General features: G+C 53.8%; 1 protein-coding gene and 1 non-coding gene across 5 annotated transcripts in view; one reads left to right on the forward strand and one right to left on the reverse strand.

Moving 5' to 3' along the window:
• TBL1X (transducin beta like 1 X-linked) overlaps window positions 1–25,698 on the forward strand; it is a 245,118-nt gene that overhangs the window by 12,790 nt on the left and 206,630 nt on the right. The window lies entirely within an intron of this gene.
• On the reverse strand, window positions 10,137–10,240 carry LOC146394459 (U6 spliceosomal RNA). The gene has a single exon (XR_014835983.1). It is a non-coding gene; the product is annotated as a U6 spliceosomal RNA (small nuclear RNA).

A 25,698-nucleotide genomic window follows, 5' to 3' on the forward strand; every position in this document is an offset into this window, starting at 1 on the left:
CTAAAAAAAAAAAGATTGTTTCTCTTTACGGTCATGTTCAGAAGGCACCTCCTGAAGAGAGGAGAAGCAGGAAGTAGACTCTTTTTTGGTCTTTTTTAGGGCTGCACCGCAGCATATGGAGGTTCCCAGGCACGGGGTCGAATCAAGCTGCAGCTGCTGGCCTAACCACAGCCGCAGCAACGCCAGATCCTTAACCCACTGAGCGAGGCTGGGGATCGAACCTGTGTCCTCATGGATACCAGTTGAGTTCATTGCCGCTGAGCTACCACGGGAACTCCGAAAGTGGACTTTTTAACATCTCCAGATGCACCTTTGTCTCTGCTCCCCAGAGGGCAGTGCATTTAAGCTCCTGTAACAAGGGTGGGGCTAACGAGAGTCTGGGAATGTACTTCATCTGCTCGGCTGAGCCACCAGAGGAGGGAGAAATTCCCCAAGTATTTTGCTTTGAGCCAGATCCCTTGAGCCTTGTCCAGGTCCTGACCTCTTATTGCAAGTAGGTCTCCTGGACACTGGTGAGGCGCCTTCACCCTGGACGGGAATCTTCTTCTTTGTTGTTGACACTTTGCTAATAAGTATTCATTTGGTTATTTGACAGCCAAATCACCCTAAGTAACATTGAGAGGTGTGGGAGAATAGCCCTGCTCCGAGACTATTCACAGAGGTGGACGCAAACGTCGATTTTATTTCCTAAAAGCACACCTCAGGGACTCACGGAGTGCAGAGGTCCGGGTACTTTCTGGGGATTGGGGGCGCGGCAGCACGGAGCAGGGGCGTGTAGGGGAACAGGAGGGCCAAGTGGTCAGAGCCCGCTGGGCCAGTCTGTCTCCCTGCATGGTAACCTTGGAGGGAAAACGCAGAAACAAATGGAGCTGGTCGGGTCGTGAGTTACCGCTTGGGTAATTTCTATCAAGGAGGGCAGTGACGTCTCCTTGGGAAGCTCTGGTTATTAAAATTAGCTTTCTTCATTGTTTCTACGGAAATAAAAATCAATGGTAGTTCAAATAATTGTATGTGAAGCTTTATAATTGGAGATTTGAAGTGAGCTAGGTTATATAACCCTGGTTAGCGACATTGGTATACTCAGACTAAATATAGAATAAGATTAGCTCATGGAAATATTTCCTTTTTCTCTTAGTCAGTACAGCTCATATCCACCCAGTAGATAGTTTCCCGTTCCATCTGTAATTTTTTTAATCATCCTTGTGTGTTTTTCAGAAGTTAGTTGAAATCAGAGGCTGTATATTTTCACCTTTTTTTTTTTTTGCACTTTTTCTAGGGCTGCACCTGCAGCATATGGAAGTTCCCAGGCCAGGGGTCCCATCGGAGCTGTAGCTGCCCGCCTACACCACAGCCACAGTAACGCCACATCTGAGCCACATCTGTGACCTACACCATAGCTCACGGCAATGCCGGATCCTTAACCCCCTGAGGGAGGCCAGGGATCAAACCTGTGTCCTCATGGATACTGGCTGGGTTTGTTTCGGCTGAGCCACAATAGGGTCTCCACTGTTGTGCATTTGAATTTTCTCATTTCCTGACACCATAGGGGAGTTAAGTGGAGGTCCCATGTTTCCGTGTGGTGTTGGCTTTAAGGGAAGTTGGGGCTTGATTCATAGTTTGCTTTCTAAAAGTAAATGTTCAACCTTCTTGAATTTCCTGTCGTGTTTGCTTTTCTATTGAATGTTCTATATTTGGACAACAAATGTATTTTCCTGTATGAGTTTCTGGTGGCCCAGATGTTCATCAGAGTGGGATTTCTCTCTGTCCACACTGCCGGGCAGTCTGGTGGTTCTGCAGCTCAAGGACTGAGTTGGACACATTGTGGATTCGGGTTGGGCTGTCGTCACTCCTTCTCAAAGCTCCGTGATGCTTTGTTTCGTTCTGGTTTGCCATAGGTGTGGGTTTTTGCCTTGGGATTGCTGTGGTTGGCCGAGTGTGGTGATTAGTTTAACACAGAACTCTACATCCCACTTAAGAGCCAGCTGAGGAGTTCCTCTTGTGGCTCAGTAGTAACAAACTCAACTAGTATCCATGAGGACTCAGGTTCGACCCCTGACCTCGCTCAGTGGGTTAAGGATCCAGCGTTACTGTGAGCTGTGGTGTAGGTCGCAGATGCGCTTCAGATCCGGAGTGGCTTTGGCTGTGGCGTATGCCGGCAGCTGCAGCTCCAATTTGATCCCTAGCCTGGGAATCTCCATATGCTGCGAGTGCTGCCCTAAAAAGACAAAAGAAAAAAAAAAAGAAAGATCCAGTTGATTTTTGGGAACGTTATTGAGGTATAAATTACATACCGTACAAGCAGCCATTCTAAGTGTACAGTTCAGTGATTTTATTTTTTTAATTAAAAAAATTTTTTTATTTTTTGTCTTTTTAGGGCCGCACCTGCGGCATCAGGAGGTTCCCAGGCTAGGGGTCGAATCAAAGCTGTAGCCACCCGCCTATGCCACAGCCACAGCAGTGTGGGATATGAGCCGCATCTTGACCTACACCACAGCTCATGGCAACACTGGATCCTTAACCCACTGAGGGAGGCCAGGGATCGAACCCGCAACCTCACGGTTCCTAGTGGGATTTGTTTCCGCTGCGCCACGACAGGAACTCCCAGTTGAGTGATTTTTCGTAACTTTCCCACGCGGTGCAGTCATCACCATCATCCCGGTTGACCACTTTCACGCCCCAGGAAGACCCGTGTCTCCCACTGCTCCTCCCTCCCAGCCGCAGGCAGCTGCTCCTCTCCTTTCTGTCTCTCGAGATTTCCCTCCGCTCAGAACTTGTCTCTGTGCTTGAGCTTGCCAGATGGGGAGGGGTGATTTGGGGAGCCTTGCCTGCCGTCCTCTCCGGGAGCGGGACAGGTGGGGAGATGGGGAGGAAGGCGAGGCTGTTGAGCGTTGTGCTTCAGGGTCCTTCTCTGTGAAATCAGGGTCGTGATGGATTGGGTGCAGGTGTCGCGGTGGAGCCACGTGGGAAGTACTTAGCTCTGCACAATGGAGAAACTGCCCTTTCGGGCAGCAAACTGTGACTCTGGAGGAGCTCGCTGAGTAGGGAGTATTCAGGGTCCTGTGAGCAGTGGGGAACATGCTCAAAAGGCTGCACTGGACAGGTGTGGGGTCTGGGAAGGGGGCTGCCTTTACGTGATGGGCTTCGTCCCTGGAGGACCGGGACGCAAGCGCAGGGCGGCCAGCCCTTCACGCCCACTGTCTGTCATCTTTAAATCCCCTCCGGCTTTGTTCATAGCACGGAGTGTGTGGCTGGGGTGGAATTTCCATCTCAGTTGGACTATACCTTAGCTCGGGGGTCCTCCACTGGGGCGGTTTTGCTCCCGGGGACCCTGGACAATGTCGGCAGGCCTTTCTGGCTATTACACCTGCGGAAGGGGTGTCATTGGCACCTAGAGGATGGAGGGCAGGGCTGCTGCCGAGCATCCTGTCATGCAGGGCTGAGCTCCTGTGCCCTCATGGAGTTACTCAGCTTTGGTGCTGCCCAGGTCAAGGACCCGGCCTTAGAAGCTTTGAATCTGGTGGTAGTTTTAAATGACGTACTTAGATTTCAGTGATGACTTAGTCAAGTCAAAGGACTGAAGACACCATCAGACTTTATTTTATTATATTTTTAAATTTTCTTTCTTTCTTTCTTTCTGTCTTTCTGTCTGTCTGTCTTTCTGTCTTTTTGCCTTTTGAGGGCTGCTCCCGAGGCATATGGAGGTTCCCAGGCTAGGGGTCATATGGCATTTCTGTGTATAGTTTTCTGAGGAACCTCTGTACTGTTTTCCATAGTGGCTGCACCATTTTTTTTTTTTTTTGGTCTTTTTTTGGCCATTTCTTGGGCCGCTCCCACGGCATATGGAGGTTCCCAGGCTAGGGGTCCAATCGGAGCTGTTGCCACCGGCCTACACCAGAGCCACAGCAACGTGGGATCCGAGCTGCGTCTGCGACCCACACCGCTGCTCACGGCAATGCTGGATCCTTAATCCACTGAGCAAGGCCAGGGATCGAACCCGACACCCCATGGTTCCTAGTCGGATTCATTAACCACTGCGCCACGATGGGAACTCCTGCACCAATTTATATTCCCCCTACCAGTGTAAGAGGGTTCCCTTTTCTCCAAGCCTCCTCTCCAGCATTTATTTGTTGACTTGTTAATGATGGCCATTCCCATAGGTATGAGGTGATACCTCAATGTAGTTTTGACTTGCATTTCTCTAATAATTAGTGATGCTGAGCATTTTTTCATGCACCTGTTGGCCATCTGTATATCTTATATATAAACTTGTATATCATGTATATCATATATCATTTATATGTACCATGTATAATACTTATATAATATACATCATATACAATATTTATATAATATATATATAAATTTATACATATATATATAAAAACTCAAAACACCCATCCGACTTTTAAAAGTTCAGAAATCTTTTCCTCATCGTACATTCTTAGGGCCATGGGGACTTTTTTCTACAGCAAAGGATAGGCAAGATTTGGGGAGCTGCCTTTAGAGGGAAAGGACATTTCTTTAGAAGGATTCATTAACACAGAACCAGCGAATTCACAGCGTAGATCGAGACATCTGGGGCCCCCCCTTTGCTTTGACCTGGAAATCACGTTTCACCCTCATCTGTTCCCTGAAGAAGTGAGAAGGGAGGGCGGCAGATGCCCACCCCGAATGAAGACCTCACCTTACGACTGCCCTGGAAGGGGGCTGCTTCCAGTGCTCGCCTGCTCTTGGAGGGGTTTCTAGCCGGGCCTGAGGAGTGGCTGCCGCCAGCCTCGCCCTTCAGTGCATCCTCCGCTTACAGGCCTCGGGTTTTTGGCTTCTGCTGGTTTCCCTGAGGTTTTCTGGTACCTCCTCGGGCACACACAGTGTAATGATAGACAGCCCTCTGGCCGGTCAACCTTTGAGCCCCTGACAGCCCCCCCAGCCTGCACACCTGCCTCTCCACTTCTGCACTGCACCTCCCAGCAGGAGCTGCCCCTCCTGTTTCTACCCTGGGGGGGCTCTTCCCCCATCCCCTGCAGAACCCCTGCAGAGCCCCTGCAGCCGGCCTTGCTTTGGGCCCTTCCAGAAACGCAAGACCTCTCCTCTGAACAGGTCCTGTTCGATTCTTTGGTTTCTGGTGCCTGCTTTAAGCTCATTCCTTTTGCTGAGGGGAATGTAATGCCAGGCCCACTTCCCTGAATTCAAGCAACGCGGACTTGTAACTTCCTCCTCCTCTTGCGGAAGAACTGGTATCAGCAGATGTTGTGGATTCTCTTTCCAGCATGTTCAGCTGTCTGTGTGCAGCTCTGCAGCCTTGTGTTTTTATCTAAATGGACTGTGTTACATTTGTTTCGCTCCGTCTGATGGCCTTGTTTTTACACCTTTATGAAGGCACAGTTGAAGAACAGTAAGCCAGGCTGAGAGTGTCCGTGTCCTCATACACTCGCTCTCTTGGTGGGGGTGCTGGTGTCACAAACACCCCGACATGGGTTACCACGCTTCCCGACTTCCTCCTGTCTTCCTGTCACGCCTGCCTCCCTCCACCCGCCCCCAGGCAACCATCGATGGCTTTCTACTACTCGATAAGTTCCTTTGCATTCGCTAGAATTTTATATCAGGGAAATCACACCGTTTGTACTCAGTCCAGACAATATGATTTTGCCTGGCTTCTTGCCCTTGGCATAATGATGTGAGGCTCCATCCCTTTTGTGCTCTTGTCACGAATTTATTCCTTTTTTTTTTTTTTTTCCTTTTTTTGTTGCCCGGCGGCACAGGGATTTCCCGGGCCTGGCATCCGACCCAGGTCTCGTTTGCGACCTAAGCTGTGACGGTGGCAGTGCCGGATCCTTAACCACCTGGGCCAGGCCAGGGATCGGACCTCCGTTCCCGCGCTCCTAAGATGCCGCCAATCCCATGGCGCCACAGCGGGACCTCCGCTCATCCGTTCCTTTGTAGCGCTGGGTCGGATTCCGTCAGATAAGACGCACCACCCTTGCTGCAGTCACCCCTTCCTTGTGGGACAGGTGGGTCGTGTCTGTTGGGGGTCATTGTGCATAGTGCCACTCTGAATATTTTTGTGGCCATACCAGCGGTTCGCAAACTTTGTCCTGTGCCAGCACCTTGTGGAGGGCTTGGGAGACACAGATTGCCAAGCCCCATCTCCAGAATTTCTGAGTCAGTAGATCTGGGCGGGGCCCAGGACTCTGCATTTCCAGCAAATTCCCAGCTGCTGCTGGTCTGAGGACCATACCCCGTTTCAGAGGCTGGCTTCCTAGCATGTGCTTGCTGCTCCTTTGTTGCTTGTTCCAAGCATTTCTCTCCTGGCCACTTCCTTGCCTGGTAGTGTCACTTTTGACCTCTGTCACCAAGGTCGAATGTGTCAGGTCCTTTGTTACTTGTTCCAAGCATTTCTCTCTTGGCCGGTTCCTTGCCTGGTAGTGTCACTTTTGACCTCTGCCTCCCCAGGTCGAATGTGTCAGGTCTTTTCTCTTGGCTTCCTCACGTCAAGGGCCCCCCAAACGCCCAGCCGCAACCTCCCCACTCACAAGGCTCTGACCTCTTTGGACCTTGTGGGGTCTCACTTGTGCCCTTTCTGCTGCTGTGATTGCCAGGGTCACCTTCTGAGGACGTGGTCCCGGGTCATGCCTGGGGCCCCCATGTTGCTGTGTTTCCTTAGGGCAGCTCACCTGCTTTTCTGCTCGCCGGGAAGCGGTCAGGATGCATCCTTTTCACACGCCACCCGCCCACCTGCAGCAGCCAGCCCCAAACCAGTAATCAAATTTTACTCTCAGTTTGCTTTTCAGGACCCTAATCTGGGTGACCGAACTTGGTGCAGCTAGAAATTACCAGTACATATTTGCTGGCGGAGCCAATGTATTTGTTTCAGTTACTTTGTTTTTTTATGGCCCCACCCGTGGCATATGGAAGTTCTCAGACTAGGGATGGAATCAGAGCTGTAGCCGCCGGCCTACACCACAGCCACAGCAACGCTGAATACGAGCTGCATCGGTGATGTACTTTCCAGCTTGCAGCAATGCTGGATCCTGAACCCACTGAGCGAGGCCAGGGACCGAACCCACATCCTCGTGGTTACTAGCCAGGTTAAACCACCTCAGGCCACAGTGTGCCACTGACCTCTACTCAAGCATTTCAGAATCTTGACCGTGCAGGGTTGGGGTGCAGGATTCCAGGCCCGTTAAGTAAACTCACAATTCAGTTTTTGAACGTTTGCAGTGACGTGTAGTCCTTGACAAATACCCTAGTTGTTTCTTCCTCCTCTCTTCTTTCTTCTTCTTCTTTTTTTTTTCTTTTGGCCATCCCGTAGCAAATGGAACTCCCGGGCCAGGGATCAGATCCAAGCTGGAGTCTTGAACTAAGCAGCAACTGTGGCAACACCAGATCCACTTTGCTGGGCGGGGGATCGAACCTGTCCCCACACTCCCAAGCTGCTGCTGATCCTGTTGCATCACAGCGGGAGTGCCTCCTAGTTTTTAACATGACAACTTTATTGAGATATAACTCACCTACCATGCAACTCCTGCATTCAAAGTGTATAGTTGAGTACTTCTCCTGGTGTTTTTACAGAGTCGTGCAGCCATCACCACTGTCTGATTCTGCAGCAGTTTTGTCGCCCCCTAAAGAAGCCCCATCCTTATTAAGCCGTCCGTGCCCGTTCCCCCTCCGCCCAGCCCCAGGCACCTGATCTCCTTTCTGTTTCTGTGGAGTTGCCTGTCCGGACCTTTCCCATAAACAGAGTCACACACTCTGCAGCCTTGGCTGCCTTGTTCTTTTCTCATGGCATCGCGTGTTTGAGGCTCGTCCATGCCGTGTGTGATTCCGGTTTCGTATAAACCTGTTGTGGAACCTCTGTGGATTCAAGGTGGGCTTGGGGCCAGGTGGGGAGTCACGGTGGAAGAACGTTCCGGAATGGGGTCCGCCAGGGGCCCAGGCCCCTGCTCTTGGATTACGTTGCAGTGGACAAGGGTTCAGAAGTGGAGCCAAGTTCATAAAACCGTTTCCAGTTCGGCTTCCGTGACTAGTCTTCCTTCTCTGTCTCTTTAGTCTTTCCGTCTCTCCCCTGAAGGTCCACCCAGACAGCAGCTTTGCTCCACGCAAGGTCTCGCTGCTGAACCCTCTTTTGTGCTGCATTTCTGGCTGGGACTCTGGAGGAAGGGTCCTTTTCTGGGGTGAGACATAGGAAGAGCCGGTATTTTCCAAGGAGGAGCCGGGAAGGTGCTCTGAGGTCATGGGGTGCCAACCAGCTAGACTTTGGCTGCTTGTTGGGGCCTCTCCGAAGCCCTCATGCCAGCTTAGACCGAAAAGGAATCATAGAGTTGTTTCGTTTGCTGAATTTATGAACCTTCTGCATGTGTAGGGCCATCGTTACTTTTCTGGGGTTGGGTGGGAGAGCAGGCAGGCTCAATTTCCTGACTCTCCGTGGGCACAGCTTTCTGGGCTGTCTGTGCCTCTGACCAGGGCTTATTGCTAAGGCTGAGGGCCATGTGTCTGTTCTCTGTTGATCTTATAATTGACTGTGTTAGCCTCTCATCGCTCTTGAGTCAAATGACCCCCCCGCTTCCTGGTTTGAACAGTTCAGCTGTATCATCTTATGGCTCTAGATGTCAGAAGTCTGAGATGGGTCTCGTAGTGTCAGTGGGGCTGCCTTGTTTTCCAGAGGCTTCTGGAGGCTCCATTTCCTGCCTTCTCCAGCTTCTAGATTCTCTGGCTCACAGCCTCTTCCTCCCTCTTTGGAGCCAGCCGCGCAGCATCTCAGATCAGTCATCCTTGGTTGTATGTCCCTGTGACCACAGCCTGGCGAGATCGCCCATGTGACGTCATTGGGCTCGTCCGCATCCAGGATAATCTCCCCATCTCAGGGTCCTTGACGTCCTGGCATGGGCAGAGTCCTCTTTGCCAGGTAAGGCAGCACTGTCACAGGGCCCAGGCCTCTCTGGGGTCCGTTATTCTCCTCACTCCAGTGGCAGCCTGCAAGGAGGCGGATTTCCTTCATTTCTCTCTCTTCGTTTGTTCCTCTGAGGCCTGCAAGGTCTGTATATTTATTTAATATTTGCTGTTTGTCATTTGAAGGATTCAGAAACCAGGGTGCCATGGAACCATTTGGTGTTTGTGCCTGCCTTTCACTGAGGTGCAGCCACTGGCTGAGTTTTTTGGGGGTTTTTGTTTGTTTGTTTGTTTTGGCCATGGCTTGCAGTGGCTTGATGTGGGGTCTTAGTTCCCAGACCAAGGATTGAACCCCAGCCCCTGGGGGGAAAAACACAGAATCCTAACCACTAGACCACCAGGGAACTCCCCTGGCTGTGTCTTTACTTACCTCTAAACACAGCCAGGAATTGTTTTCTGTCTTGGAAAGAACCAAGATCCTTGGTCAAACACACTTGTTTGTCTAGACTCTTTTTCTCAGAAACCCCACTCTGGTGGTGGCCCGGCCGCTCTGCATCTGGGGGTCTCTCAGGGGGTGAGTATCTCAGAGTCTGAGTCAGCTGTGGGAAAGACCACCCACAGTGCCCAGGACACCCATGCTGTGAGCAGAGGTATGGAGACCAAATTGATGGCTGGGGGGCTTGTGGCGCCATAAAACAGTGGAGGAAGACAGGCGGGGGTAGGGACAGAAGAGTCATAATCATAGCCACTTGGTAGTTTGTTTGTTTGTTTTGCTTTTGAGGGCTGCATTTGCGGATATGGAAGTTCCCAGGCTAGGGATCGAATCAGAGCTGCAGCCAACAGCCTACGCCACAGTCACAGCAACGCGGGACCTGAGCTGCGTCTGCGACCTTCACCACAGCTCACGGCAACGCCAGATCCTCAACCCACTGAGCCAGGCCAGGAATCAAACCCGCATCCTCACTGATACTAGTTGGGTTCATTACTGCTGAGCCACACTGGGAACTCCCATACCCACTTGTTAATCAGCATTTTGGTTCCAAAATATTGGGGGAAATGTATAAGCTTTCTGCTAAGCCAGCCTCCTCTCCCCCATACAAAGGCTTACAAAAACAAGCACTTACTTCTTTAAGGAAACTTTTTAAATTGAGGTAACATTGGCTTATAACATGTATTTTGTGTGTCTAATTCTGTATTGTGACTTCTGTATGTGCTACAGCATCTTCACCCCTGGAACTTTCGTTTCCATCAAAAATAGGGAACGTTTCACGAGTTCATGTGTTATTCTTGTGCAGGCACCATGCTGATCTCTCTTTCTTTCTGATTTTAGTACGTGTGCTGTTGAAAAGAGCAGCAAGTGCTTGCTTCTTACTTACCAGTCACTGGCTGAGTTAGGACTCTCCCAGCCTCAGCCCAGTGGGATTAAGAAGGCCTGGTCAGGCTCTGGGCTGGATTTAGGAGTCAGCGATGAACTCCTCCTTCTGGGGCTGGTAGACTCCTGGGCCTGCGCTTCAGCTTCTTCCGTCTGGTCTAAGAAGCAGCCAGGCTCCATCACACAGTCACAGTCAAAACCTCTGCCTGGGAGCTCCCGTCGTGGCGCTGTGGAAACGAATCCGACTAGGAACCATGAGGTCACAAGGTCCATCTCTGGCCTCGCTCCGTGGATTAAGGGTCCGGTGTTGCCTTGAGCTGTGGTGTAGGTCGCAGACGCAGCTCGGATCCTCCGACGCTGTGGCTGTGACGCAGGCCGGCAGCTGTAGCTCTGATTCGACCTGTAGCCTGGGAACTTTCACATGCCGTGGGTGCGGCCCTCAAAAGGAAAAAAAAAAAAGCTAAAATAAAAAAATAAAACCTCTGCCCGCCAAAGCCACTAACCCTCTAACCAAAGCAGGTGTCGTGGCCAGATCCAGCATCCATGGCGTGCAGAGGGCCGTTGCAGCTGAGAGGCGCTGTGGCGTCTCCAGCAAAGGGGGCAGCTGTGCCCGTGTGTCCCAGGCAGAGGGAGGAAGTGGGATTGTCATCCCTTCAGCTGCACTGGTGTGTGGGACAGGGGGTGATGCCGGCAAAGGGGACTGGGGCAGCCAGTTGTATCCAGGAAGACAGCCCTGTCGTGGATGCTTGGGAAACGTGTAGCTTCCTTGGCTCCGTCTCAGAACAGGGGTTCTCACTTGGGGAGCTGGGGGTGGGCACTCACGCCGCCCCAGGTGTATTTGGCTGCTTCTGGGACCTTCTTGGCTGTCTGGAAACGAGAGGAGAGGGTGCTGCTGGCGTCCAGTGGGTAGAGGCCAGGGATGCGGTTTAACATCCTGCAGGGCACACGGCGCCCCCTCGGGGAGTGAGTACCTGGGCTGGGTCCGCCTGTGCCGCAGATGCAGAGCCCTGGCTCGGACAGGTGACCCGTGCACATGGGAGTCTGGGTACCACGTCCTGCAGGACCGTGCCCACTGGGATGGGCACATGGCAGCCCTTTCCGTGTGGGGACGTACAGCCCTGCTGAGGAAGACGCAGTCACTGACCATGTCACAGATGGCGGGGCCGGGTGCGGTGAGCCCAGGGTCTCGGCAAGGTCCCCAGGATCGCTGTGCCTTGTTTTCGTTGGCTTTGTCCTGGATTCCCTCTGAGTTTTATTAATTCTCTGCTATGGCACAGCCTAATAAACAGACCGTTTATTTGGTGTTGAAAAATCTGTTTTTTATTAGGCGATTTCCATTATGAGCTTGATAGATGTGTATGTTTTCCTCTGGGTGGCCTTTTGCCAGCTCGTTCTCTTACACGTAATATTTTCTTTTTCCTCCCCAGCAAGATCGCAAGCGACAGCAAAGCTTTCCTTTCTGCTCTGCACCCGAGGGGCGCGCGGTAATGACGCCGGGGCAGTTGCTGACGGTGTCCTTTGCGCTGCGCAATGTACCGTGTGGTTCAGGGTCATTTGTCACGTTCCCGTGGACCAGCCTTTTCTATATCTTGCTATAAGTTCTGTTTCCAGTCTTCGGGGGCTGATGGTTAGCGTGTTGATGCTCGGTTGCTGTGGCCAAAAGAAAGCTTGGACCTCGCTAGAGGAAGGGGCCCGTGTCGTCGAGAGGCTGGCGGCCTCCCTCCTCCTCCTGCTCCTACCTGGTTTTACGGGGGCGGGGGGTCGGGGGAGCGTCGGGGTGGATCTTTTGCTGGCAGGACAGCCCCAGGACAGTGCAGTGGAGGGAGTGGCAGCGTCTCTGTGCCCCGCCGTGGGCCACAGTGAGCCAGCTCGAGTTTTCCTTCAACAGCCGGCTGGCTGCTGTGTCGTCTAGAATTTGCTATCCTCAAGTCAGACAGTGGCCCCTCTTGGGGCTGCCAGTAAGTTATGGAACTAAGTCTGTTGTGAAAAACTCCCTCTTTTTTTTGGTTGAGCAATGTTTAATTGAAACGGTTCTCCTTAAATCTATCTTTGGTACAGAGGTTGTGAGAGCAAGGCTTTTTCTTTTTCCTGATGCCCGGTGTGAGAAAAGATGTTTGCTGGCTTGAGCGATGTAGGGACAGGGTCAGGGTCCCCAGAGGCAGTTCTCCTCTAGCTGTTCTTTTTTTTTTTTTTTTTTTTTTGGCTGCGTCTCTTGCAAGCAGGGATCGAACCTGCACCACGGCATTGATACTCCTGGATCCTTAACTGCTAGGCTGCCAGAGAGCTCCAGCTGTTCTTTTTAATTTTAATTTCACTTGGGCAGTTTGAGATGTAAATGACAGATCGTCGTCGTAGCGTAAGGGTTGCAGCATAATGGTTTGATGCGCGTCAGGTGCGTCAGCTGTGAAACGTCATCACCCCGATAAGCTTCGTTAACGTCCGTCCCCACACAATTACTCGTGTTTAGTCTCTCGTGATGAGAACTTTTAAAATTTACTCTTAGCAACGTTCACACACACCCCGGGAGTGTTACTGCAGCCGCGTATTACGTTGTATTCCCGGGACGTGTTTACTTACGGCTCAGCGTTGGCACCTTTGATGCTCGTCACCCACTGTCAGCCTTGCCACCGCCGTCGGTTCTGTGTCTTGGAGGAGGCGTCCATTCTTCTTCACCAGCCTGACGCCGGGCCTCTCGCCCCCTTGGCTGTGAGGCCACCAAGTTGGTGTGTCAGACAAAGGGGATCAGCTAGAAAGTCACACGTAGTAAAAGAGGAGATGAAAATAGCAGTATGGGAACTAAATTCGGAAGAGGACTTGGCTTCCTTGAAAAACGCCTGAAGAAGGACCCGAGCGGCCACATTTCCACGTGCGAGCCTGGTCACTTCCGAGGTTATACCCCCTCTCTTTTTCCAGCGGGGCTTTTGTCTCCAATACTGTTGACGTTAAGATGAGCCGATGCCTTGAGACTTAGCGTCAGGGCACCAGGTGAGTGTTGGGTTTTGGAAGAAGAACCTGTACCTCCTCGGGCCTGAGGGTCCCCCCCCCCCCGCCTCCCTCCCCCGCAGAGGCTCCTGGAATGTCACTGGTGCCCAGACAGGTGAGCTGAAGGTGGCCCTTCTGCTTGGCGTGCCTGTATCCGGACGCGTGGGGCGGCCGTCCCGTCCCACGCAGAAGAGGCTCTGCACGCAGTGCCCAGGGTGGGATGGTGCTGAGCTCAGGCGTGTGTGAGCCTGGGAAGGGGAGAAGGTCCCAGAGTGATGCCACCCCTTGGAATGCAGGGAAGATGTTCAAAGCTGTGCTCTTGAGGACAAACCATAAACTTCTGGCACCAGACCTGTGACTCAGACCCTGTGACGGAGGAAGCGTCCAGGGGCCAGTGACGTCCCTCCTCCTCCTTACCGGTGCCACGGGGCAGCGTCTCAATTCAGCTTTCCAGAACACTCTCCAGGAACTCTCAGGCTCCGTGGAGGTGTTGTTTTCCCGCTGGCCGCGCTGTGTCGTAGAGAACGGGGAGCTGGTGTTATGAGATAAGCCACCTCCACGTTCCTTGGGTGGTTGTGTTATTTATCAGGGGTGAGTTGCCACGACAGTGCGGCCAGCTCTGACTTTGCCCAGGGTACCTGCCCTCACCTGTGGAACACGCACGATGGGAAGAGAAGACTTTAGATGTAGGTAGATTCTCCTGTTTGGAAATTGGGGTTATTTGAGTCAGTGCAAGTCACTTGCTCACCTTATCCATGACTTACTGGATTCCATCAAAGAACGCTGTGGGGGTTTACATACCTGTATGTGTAGGTAGATTTTTTTTTTTTTTTTTTTTGGTCCGATACCATGACTGAGGTTTCCCTGGAAAGATCCCTCAAATAGGAGCAGAATTATTGAACTTTAGGCCTAATACTGCTATTAATCAGCACTGTGACCTTGGCCCTAAGGGGGTATAAAGCAATCTTCCCGTTTCTCCTGTCAGTTGAGCCCTTGGGCCACATGCCGTCCAAAAGGTCCAGGACACAGCACGATTGTTCCCCGGTCAGGACTGTCCACAGCCCCAAATTTGGGTTAGTGGAATCGTGGGGAATTTCGTCTGTCACTCACGGTGGGAAAAATCACCTATGGTGAAACCCAGGGGCTGGAAAGCTGTCTTGGGTATCTTCTCTTGTTACCTTTTAGGGAATGCGCTATAATAATTATGTTCCAGGGTTCCCACGGTGGCACAAAGGGATCAGGGGTGTGTCTGCAGCGCCAGGATGCAGGTTTGATCCCCAGCCCGGCCCAGTGGGTTAAAGGATCTGGTGTTGCCATAGCTGTGGTGTAGGTTGCAACTGCGGCTTGGATCCAGTCCCAGGCCCGGGAACTCCATACGCCTCAGGGTGGCCAAAAAAAGGGGAAAAAAAAAAAAAAACCCCACTTATGTTCCCTGGAACTGCTAATGACTACGCTGCCTTCAACAGGAACCGGGAAAGGCCCACTTTCCAGCACATTCCATTCTGTAGGGTTTTCTTACCGTGAGGACTGAGAGCATTTCTTAATTATGTAGCCAGGAGGATGCAACATAATTAAAGGCCAACTTGGACCCTGTCGGAGAAAATCAAGTCCAGACACTTAGTCTAAATAGAAGCAAGGAACGGGTCTACCTTTATCTCGTTACGTAAGCTGTCTCTGGAAGATATGCAAGCTTGGATGGTGGCAAGCTTCACATATGGAGGGATTTTTCTTTTTCCTTTTTTTTCCTGAAAAGTCCTTGGAGAATCCAGTCAGACTGTTCAGGGTAAAATCAAAATGAAACCAACAAACCAAAATCAAAGCAAAACAAACAAACGAACAAAACCCCCATTTTTTTTTTTTTTTTTTTTTTTTGGTATTAAAATATTTAGCCTGAGAATCTTGTGTGAAAATGGATCATCTTTTGCAAGGTGGTTTGAATAGGCTCTGGTGCCACGTAAGAAGCTTCCTTCCTGGTTGCTATGGTTAGTCCTTTGAGAATCTGGGTTAGAACAATGCTCCAGGACAGCAGATGTGTTAAACGGGTTCACGGATAGGACGGCTTACCTACGACAGACGTTTCTACCTGTAGCCATTGTTTTCTGCTTGCTTGCTTGCTTTTTATAGCTGCACCTGCGGCCTGTGGAGGTTCCCAGGCTAGGGGTCGAATCCGAGCTGCAGCTGCCGGCCTACACCACAGCCACGGCAAGGCCAGATCCGAGCCGCATCTGCGGCCTACCCCGCAGCTTGTGGCAACACTGGATCCTTAACCCACTGAGTGAGGCCAGGGTTCGAACCCTCATCTTCGTGGATATGAGTCAGGTTCTCAACCCACTGAGCCCCCAGTGGGAACTCCTGCATGTTTGCTTTCTTGGAAGCGTTCTTGCATCTGTGCTTAGGGGAGTTATAAAACAGGAAGAGAGTGCACGCGCTGTGTTTTGTAACTTGCTTCTTGCCCTGGATCCTGCGTTTTTGCCATCCATTCCCATGTCAGAAATGGGGCCGGTTCCAGAGTCCCTCCTGAGAGCTGCAGAGTCGTGAGGGCAGAAGGGGGCGGCTGGGCCACGTGCCAGCTGGGGAGGCGGGGGCGGGCAACAGACAGAGAGAGAGGAGCGAAGGAGCAGTGCTGAGACAGCTCTGGGGACAGGAACAGGAGAGGTGTGGGGATCTCATCCCAGGCAGGGCTCTCTGTGGAAGAGGGAAATGCAGCAAAATGGTTTTAGGGCTTTTTTTTTTTTTTTTTTTTTTAGGTCTGGTGGAGATTAGCGATGGGTATCGGTCTTCAGTTCCTTTTCCTTATTCAATGTAGAAAACGTAAAGTCGCTGAGACTTAGTAAAGCTCCGCTTCTAGGGGAAATGCAGGGTTCGGTTCCTGAGAGCGTCTGGTCACAGTGTTTTCAGCCACCAGTCTCGGCAGAACCTGGTGTTGTGTGTGCGTCTAGACCCCTTATGGACCGGACTGTGGATGCATCCACGTCGAACTTGCCGCCGACAGAGCGGGGAGCTGGTGTCTGAGCCCCATGCCCCACCCAGCTTCCTGCCCCAGGCCCCGCACAGCCTCCTGCCCTGGGACCCCATGCAGCGCTGCAGCCCCTGCAGGAGTGCAGAAATGCCGAAAACGGGGCCTGCGTAGACCACAGAGGGGACCCTGGTGGGCCGTGTGGAAGCTGAAATGGGAAGGCAGCCTGAGGCCTCGTTGCATCCCCACTGGGAGCGTGTGCCCGGGCCACCCAGCCTCTGTGCCCTCTGCGAGGGTCCTTCCGTGACCATAGAGCGCCTTGGGGGTGGACTGGGGGGTTATGGGCCGATTTCAGCAAATGAGCACATTCGCAGATGCTGAATCCTCAAATCATGCGGATGATGTGTGCACACGTGGTGTGTGTCCCTGGGCACGAGACCCACGTCCGAACGGCCTGAAAGCCGCCGGCACTAGAGTAGTTGTGTCCACTGGGCCCTCTGGGATGGAGTGGCGGCTCCAGGGTTTTGATGGGGGTGGGAGGCCTATGAGAGACATGGGGGCAGGACTGAGTAAGGAAGCCTCAAGACCTCGGGGCGTGGATGCTAACGTTTGAGCTACCACGCCGGGAGCTCTGGAGTGGAAATTGCCCGACCTTTAGAGGGAGATGACTTGCTCGGGCGCTGGGCTGCTTGGAAGAGCAGCCTTGGAGGAGGGGCAGGAGACTTGAGCTCTGAACCTCTGTGCTGCCGCCGGTGTACATCAAACTCAACTTGAGGTTTTTTTGGTTTTTGTTTGTTTTTGTCTTTTTGCCTTTTCTAGGGCCACACCTGCGGCATACGGAGGTTCCCAGGCTAGGGGTCTAGCTGGCGCTGTAGCCGCCGGCCTACACCAGGGCCACAGCAACGCAGGATCCGAGCCGCTTCTTCGACCCACACCATAGCTCACGGCAACGCCAGATCCTTAACCCACCTAGCAAGGCCAGGGATTGAACCCGAAACCTCAAGGTTCCTAGTCACTTTGTTTCTGCTGCGCCACGGCAGGAACTCCTCGACTTCAGTTTTATATATTAAGGAATTATGTTGTACCTGTACCACCATTTCTTTTTTTTTTTTTTTTTTTTTTTTTGTCTTTTTTGTCTTGTTGTTGTTGTTGTTGTTGTTGCTATTTCTTGGGCCGCTCCCGCGGCATATGGAGGTTCCCAGGCTAGGGGTTGAATCGGAGCTGTAGCCACTGGCCTACGCTAGGGCCACAGCAACGCGGGATCCGAGCCGCTTCTGCAACCTACACCACAGCTCACGGCAACGCCGGATCCTTAACCCACTGAGCAAGGGCAGGGACCGAACCCGCAACCTCATGGTTCCTAGTCGGATGCGTTAACCACTGCGCCACGACGGGAACTCCTGTACCACCATTTCTGATCAGAAGTTGTCAAGTACTGGCAGCGGCTAATCGTTGAACCCAACAGAATCTTTTCAAGGTATAGGATGTTTAAGATGAGGAAAACATCTGTGTCTTCAGTTGCTTGTTGTGAAAAACGCGCTGCACCGCATCGGAAAGGTTTTGACCCGCCGTGGAAGCCAGTCAGTGGTCTCCAGACTCACGGATGATTCTTGGTTGGTTTTATCAGGATGGCCCCCTCGCCCAAATTGTGTTAGAAAGGGAACCAAGCCTTTAAAAAAACATTGTTGAGTTTATGAGTAGCTGTTGCCTCTGTGTATATGTTTAAGGGTTTTTTAAACATTTTTATATTTTTTTTAGCTTTTTTTTTCAGGGCTGTACCCAAGGCATGTGGAAGTTCCCAGGCTAGGGGTTGAATCGGACCTACAGCTGCTGGCCTGCACCACAGACACAGCAACACCAGATCCGAGCTGCATCTGCAACCTACACCATAGCTCATGGCAGTGCTGGATCCTTAACCCACTGAGTGAGGCCAGGGGTCAAACCCGCAACCTCATGGTCCCTAGTCCGGTTCATTATCACTGCACCACGACGGGAACTCCGTAAGGTGGTTTTAATCCATGAAAATGAGCTTTTCTGGGCAGCCTTCCTTTTCCTTTGTGTTTTGTGGATGCTGGACGCTGAAGGCCTGGATTAGTGGAACTGATGTTTTAAGAACAAGTAACACACTGGGGTTCTCGACTTGCTGAGCCACAACGGGAACTCGATGAGTTACTTTTTGTTTGTTTGTTTCTTCCTTTTCTTTTTAGGGCTGCACTCACAGCACCTGGAGGTTCCCAGGCTAGGGATCTCATCGGAGCTGTAGCCGATGGCCCACAGCCACAGCAACCCCAGATCCAAGTCGAGTCTGTGACCTACGCCACAGCTCACGGCAACGCCGGATCGTTAACCCACTGAGTGAGCTCAGGGATCGAACCCATGTCCTCATGGATACTAGTGGGGTTCGTTAACCACTGAGCCATGATGGGAGCTCTGTGAGTTGCATTTTAAAGATAAGCCTACGTAACGTGTTCTCTTGCAAAACTGGTGGAGCATCAATGGAGCAGCAGGGTTGGAGTGAATTGGGGCTATAAAGAAGCACCTGGTAAGGGTCACCTTGACTTTCTTGGTGGCCGAAATGTGTGGGGCAGGTGGCAGCGCCCTCCCTGCCCCCGGAAGGCAGAAGATGCTCTGGGTGGTTAAAATCCAGATGTGTGCAGTGCCCGTGCCCTGTGTGGGGCGTGTTCCTTTTGTTTTCAGTGCTGAAAGAAGACAGACCATTTCTCCTTCAGGCTCCAGGCAGACTAGTGGAGGATATGATGGGGAGGGGAAAAAACCCGCTTCATCCCAACCCCCAGTCACTGGCCTCGGTCAGTGGCTCAGTCCGTTGGCATTGCCCTTATTTTGTAAATGGACGAAGCAGCCTCTGTAAGCCCCGTTCGGTGGTGGTCGTCGTGTGTCCAGTGTCGTCCAGCCTGTGTACACCTCCCTGTGGAGTTTCTCCTCTCCGCCTGGGTGGCTTCTGCGTGGGTCGCCGGGTGCCAGCTGAGTGGCTTGCTGGGTGGTTTGCCACCAGGCTCGGAGCGTGCAGATGGAAACTAACTGGATCGTGGACCTGAATCTCCCACCTCTTGGAATGTGGCAGAAGGGTTTTTCTTCTGCACGTCTCTCACCCGTCCTGAAGGTGACAAGATGGGAAGTGGTGAAGGACAGTCACGAGACACCCCAGAGTGGTGTGACCCTCCGTGGGGAGGAGGACGTGGGGACACTCTGGTGTGTCTGTCCCCACCCAGAGGACCCATACACCTGCTCAGGAAGTCCGAGCAGGAGCTCTCGCTCCGGGGGTTGGGATGCTCGTGGGGCCAAGCCGTGGAGTGAAATCCCAGACGCCGTGGTGACTTGGAGAAACCCGAGCCAGGCTGTAGGCTCACCCCCGGGAGATGGGATAAGACCAGGACGTTAGATGGGGAGCTCATTGATACCAGGGCGCCTGTCAAACATTTATAGAGGCTCGGGGGCCGCGCAACAATGAGGCCCCTGAGTGCCGTTGCAGGGCACGCTTCCGAGGGTGAATTGTGGGGCGTGTGACTTCGATCTCAATAAAGCTGTTTCGGAAAGAGGTCCCACGTGCGTTCACGCTTTGACGTGTGCTCCGGAAATACGTCCCGTGATCTCGTGTGGTGGTCGCCGCTCCTTGTATGTGGACACGGTGTGACTTTGTGTGTGGAGTGGGCAGTGACAGAGCCAGGGAGAGCGTGTCCCCCCCCCCCCCCCCCCGTCTGCTGTCTCTGCTCCCCCGCAGGCGGAGAGAGATGACATCACAGAAAGGGGCGCTGTCCCCTCGTACGGATCCTCTTCCTTCTCTCCACCTCCTTTGCCCCTTCCCCTCCCTGAAAACATGCTGCCTGCTTTTAGAAGAACATACGGGAGGGACAAAAGACAAGGTAGAGCTGCCCGCCCAATTTCCAAGGGCCAAGGTCGAATGAGACATGGTGACAGCCCAGCGTGGCGCGGACGGTTGGGGGGCAGGGAGGTCCTTCTGGCACATGGGCGATCCGTCTGTGGGTTGCTCTCAGTGAGTCTTGCTTGCAAGTGATTAGACCATGGTTCTAAGTCACGGGAACTGTCTCTCCATTCAGAAACGGATCTCACTAGAGGGCATGTCCAGGTGGCCAGTTAATGTTTCCTAAGACACAAGCGATTTGCCGTGAGCGTTGCGGCACTGGCCTGGCACGTGAGCTCAGCAGGGCATGGCTGACATTGCCCGTCAAGTGAAAAAACCATCAGCACTTCGAATCCTAAAGAAACATGATCTGAACCGCGGACCTCTGTCTTCTGCTGTTTTGTCGCTGTTCTGGGCAACAGGCTTTGCTGGAAGCTGTGTTTCCTGCACAGCATCCAGGGAGAGCAGAAGATGCAGCCTAGGGTTGGGACACCCAGGTGGGGTGCAGTGTGCAGGGAGTGGCCCAGGAGAGCGGGGAGGCAGGCCCCCCCCCCCCCCCCGCCCCGAGGAACCAGTGATCCTTTGTGCCTTTGAGAGTTTAATCCGCGGGGAGGGGTTTCCTTTGTGACTTCGTGCATGCTGAAACCCAAGCGGCCTGTCCTGCCTTTGACCTCTGCTCTTTGGACTGTGGCTTCATTCACGTGTACCTGGGTCATTCCCAGCCCCAGGGTCACCTCCTTAGAGGGACCCCTGAACTTGAACTTGGGGGCTTTCGTAGGATGGTCATTGAGCCTCGATGTGGGGAGATAGGGATGACAATTGTTGGTGTCGCAGCTAGTGCCCCTCGGGGTGCCTGCTGTCCGCAGGGCACTGTGCCGGGTACTTTCTTCAGCTCCTTCGGAGCCCGTACAGCAAATCGAGTTCATTGGAAAGGCTATTCCTGTTCCGCAGGTGGAGAAGCCGAGGTCAGGGCAGAGTAGTGCCAGGTGCATCCACAGCTCTGAATGGAGACTCCAGAGCCCTGAGTGGGCACCACCACGCTTCTCAAAGCTGGAGGGTTTTTTACCCTGAGTTCATGGCCCCATTCAGTCTGGATTCTGCACGTTCCCTCGCACGTCGTGGCAGACAGTCCAGTGGCTGGAGGTCAGGGTGGTGTACAGGGGAGCCCTGAAAAAACTGGTGGTGTTCCAGTCCAAAAACGTCTCTTGAGCCAAAGCTGGAGACAGGCTTCCTTGAAGGCACGGGCCGGATTTGGCCTGGCACCTGTTTTTGTTCAGCCTGTGAGCTAAGAATGGTTTTATATTTGTAAATGGCCCCCAAAAGAATGACATGCCGTGACACATGAAATGATATGAAATTCACATGTTGGAGGCCACGGGGCTGTGTGGGAGCCCAGCCCCACACCCTCATTTAGGTGCTCTCTGGGGTGGCTTTCTCTCCCCAAAGTGTGTTGCACCAGAGACCCTCTGGCCCCTGGAGGCCTGAAGTCTGGACTCCTTGGCCCTTTCCAGAACCAGCCTGCTTTGAGGCCTGCCCCACCTCCTACTGTGGCCTGCGCATCCTCCTCTCTCCCGACCTCATCTTCATTTGCACCCTATTCCCACCTCACCCTGCTTGCTGAAACTGGTAGTCCACACTTAGAGAGTCGTTTGTTTGATGTGAAACTTTTCTCCCAGTTACAATGCCGAAAGTAAGACGTGTCATCTTAAACTGGATCAGTCATGTGTACTGCAGGATGGGAAGGGACTGGTGCCGGCCTTGTCAGAGCAGAGCAGGGCTGCTGCATGCAACGAGGGGGTCCCGGTGCTCCTGTGCGTGCTGGGAGAGGAGGGAAGCGGGTCGTCCAGAAGAGGCCTTTGTTCGTGGCCTGCCTTTCCTGCATCCCTGCCTTTGTCCACCAGAGGCTGGGAGTGTTGGTGGACAAAGGCCACAGCTGCGGTCCTCTCCTCCCCGGAAGATGCCCCATCATAGAGCCGGGTGACACCCAGATGCCACGGCAGCTACTTGGTGGCATTGTGAGGCCGGCCCACAGCTCAGAAAGCGGTGCAGCTGGGTTGACCTGCACCCTTGTGCTCACTGCGACCGGGCGCCTTCTTGAAGTGCAGGGCTTGGCCTCAGTGCTAAGGGGGAGTGACCCGTTTTTGCCTTTTGACCCACGGCAGGGAGAGGCGACAGCTCTAAATTCTCTCTTGCCCTCAGTCCCTGATACCCCCACATGTGGGAACCCTTGTTTCCACCAGAAACAGCAGATGATCGTCGCGGTCTGGGGTCCTCCTTGGATATTTTTCACGGTCACTTTACATTTCAGTTGGATTTGTGGGCTTTACAAGGCCATTCGAGACGAGCTGGGAACCTGACTGTTGTGTTTTCCTTTTATTTACTTATTTTTTACCTTTGACGGCACCTGGAGTTCCCGGGCCAGAGCCACAGGTGTGACCGACGGACGCCGTGTCTGCAGAAACGCCGGCTCCTTTAACCCCTTGCATCGGGCCCGGGAATTAAACCCGCAGCTCCTCAGCCACCTGAGCTGCTGCAGTCGGGTTCTTGACCCACCGCGCCGCAGCCGGAACGCCTGCCCGTCATTTCATAGCCTTGTTTCTAAGAGAATGACGTTTCTGAGTGAGAAAACCAGTGAAGCCGAGACCCACGTCCCGTCTGTGATGTGGAGCCCCCTTTGTGCTCACGGGTTCTTCCTTAGACGTGTCTTGGTTTGACGTGTGTGGGACGAGGCACTGGCTGTGCTGTCCGGGGCAGGTGGCTTCTTTCCTTCGTGTTTCTTCTCTCTTCTTTCTAGATGTCTTTCTAGGTGACTGCGGTGTGCCAGAGGCACCTACCTCTTCTGGTTGAGAGGGGCGTGGAGCGGGGGTGGGAGAAGGGGTAAAAATGAGCCAGAATTGAAGAGAAACAGTGACAGCTCAGATAATTTTCCCCAGGCACCTCCCTTGGAAGCCACCAGGACAATTGTGGAGTGGAAATTCTCTGGTTCCTCCTGTCCTCTGACGGGATCTAAAAATAGCTTGAGGAGGAGCTGGCTGCAGGGCCCTTTGATCTCCTTGGCCTGACGTTCCTGGCGGGGAGCAGAGGCTCCAGGGACTCCGTGTTCTTTGGGCCTCGAGGCTGTGGGTGGGGCCAAGGGCTGGAATCGTCCTGGGTCTCTCCCTCGCCCTTGCCCTGTCTCCCCTCTCTAAGTCTCTTCCGTCCACACCCGGCCTGTGCGTCCCAGGAGCGGGCATGTGTGTGCGGAAGGCCGGCACGGGGCCGCTCACGGCTTTCCAAAGCACGGCTGGGCTGGATTTGTCGTGGAGGCTCCTGTTCCCTAAGAGCACACCCTGACTCCCGGGGGCCCGGGGCTGGGTTGGGTTTCCTGTAGAGCAGAGGTGTCGGGACGGCCCTGGAGCTTGGAGGCGGGGTTGCGTCAGCTGCGGCTGATGAAATGGGGCCCTGGGGCCCTGGGGCCCTGGAGCCGGGGGCGCAGATGAGGGGGAGGGGAGCAGGGTGGGGAGGGGGTTACCCGTGTCCCCTGCAAGCGTCCGGGGAGGCAGGCAAGGTGGGAGGAGGGTGTCGGCTCTGCGGAGGTGGCCCTGGGCACAGAGAGGCTGCGGGGGACGCTCAGAATCCCTGAGTCTTTCCGGGGTGGGAGCAGGGCCTCTGCCAGGGCTGCAGGTGGAAGGCATGGGCCGTGGGGGAGGGTGGCGGCCGAGCTCGCATGCGTCTCCTTGGAGAGGCCCGGCCTCGGAGAGGCCCAGCCTGGAAGGTTGAAGGTCGGGGAGGATATGGAGCAGGCTTTTCGGGAGGGCAGCTGGTCTGGGTGAAGGCGTTTTTTTTGGGGGGGGGGGGCAACAGAGCTGCTGGGTGAAAACTGACCAGAAGCGAGAGAGGGCCAGAGTGGGATGAGGGATGGGGGCTGGAAAAGGAGTACCGGGGGCATTTCTTTTGGGGCAGATGAGAAAGGGATAATGTGTAGACTCTGGGGCAGCACAAAGGAAGAGGGTTCCTTTGAACATGAGTTTTACCAAGAGATGAGCAGCTATGAGTGTCTTGCTGTTATAAGAGAGCGGGGTTCTGACTCCAGGGAAGCCAGACACCCAGGACCAGCTGCAGGAGGCCGGCCGGCTTTCAGACGGTCGGCCTTGGGAACCAAGGCTGTGCGCTGGGCACGGGGGGCTTGGCAGCTTCCCCTCCTCCTGCCTCGCCCCCTCTGCCGTCGGCACCGTCCCTTGGAATCAGAAGAGCCCTGTTCCTCCAGCCCAGTTAAGGCTTATCTGTTAAAGAGGTTATTTGCACACATTGGTTTGGTTTTTACAAACCTATAGGGTGAGGCATAAACCAGGGCAGACTGAATAGGATGGCACAAGGGTCTGATGTAGCAGTCGCCGGTAGGGCTTTCTGCCCGGGTGAGGGGTTCTGTGCCTCACTGCCTGGGGTGGGAGCCACCGGCCGGGTGTGGCTGTGCACTGGCCCGGCTTCTGTTGAGAGGGCAAGACGGGGGCCTCCGTCGTGTCCGAGGAGGAGGATGGTCTGTTGGCAGAGCCTCCAGGGGCCGTGGCCTGGGTAAGGCCGAAAGGGGCTGGCGGGGGAAAGGCCGAGGCCCCGTGAGGGCAGAGGACTGGTGTGTGTGTGGGGGGGAGTCTGGGTGCTCACAGCCTCGAGAGCCAAAGCTGGGCTGTGTTTTACCGGCTTCTGGTTCTTCTTACTTATTAATTAGGCTGTAAACTACAGGAGGTTTGGGACTGGGCGGTTCCGCCAAGCGTGGGGACGAGGCCAGCGCCTGCAGCGCTTTGCGGGGTCTTCGTCAGTGGGTCAGGGAGGCCTCCCCAGGGAGAAGCGTGGCGGGACGAAGTCCATCTCCCTGGGTCGGGGGAGGGCAGAGGACGCCTCCGTGTGAGAAACGCCTTCCCCGGCCACTTCCCGGGCTCGGCTCCCCTCTTTAAATATCAGCTCTTGTCAAGCCCTGCATCTTCTTTGTTGACATTTTGCCTCGAGAAAGGAAAATACCATCTCAGAATTTCCATCTGGGAGTGAGGGTTTCTGAACGCGTCGCAAACATGGGCTTAATTTGGGGAGCTCAGCAAGAACGCGTGTGGTTTGGGATTTATTAAAAACGGTAGGTTTTGTAAGGAAAGAAAATCCCTCACACGTCTGTCTCCTGCAGCTGCTTTAAGCCCTCTCGTCTAGCACTGAAAACAAGGCCAGCGCATTAGGAAAAAACCAGCAAAACCCTTTGCTTGATCCCAAAGCTTCGTGCTCCGTTCCTCGTCTTCTCCCCTTCGTCACCCTTCTCGAGGGAACAGGTGTGACCCCTGCCTTCCCCGCCGCCCCACGCGCTGCGCCGCCGCGTCTCGTCGGGTGTCCGCCCCCGCTTGGAAGGAGTCCGGTCCCCGTGAACGTGGGCTTGTGGGGGCCCCGGGCTCCTCCTGCCGGTCCTCTCCCTGTACACCTGCTGAAGGGGCTCCCCAGAGCACCCGTGTCTGAGCCGAGGCGTCGGGGAGGGGATCCTACCTTTCGAGTCCGGTGCCCAAGGCTGTGAACAGCCTGGCTTTCTTACCTGCCCTCTGGTCATAGGCCAGGGTCCTAAACTTTCTTTTTTTTTTTTTATGTGGACCCCCTTCAGCCCACCATGGA

The sequence above is a fragment of the Sus scrofa genome, chromosome X (genome assembly GCF_054392235.1).
Source record: "Sus scrofa isolate SSC_HxYL_T2T_F1_AM1 chromosome X, Sscrofa_HxYL_maternal_Yorkshire_Landrace_v2.0, whole genome shotgun sequence".
Lineage (NCBI taxonomy): Eukaryota > Metazoa > Chordata > Mammalia > Artiodactyla > Suidae > Sus > Sus scrofa.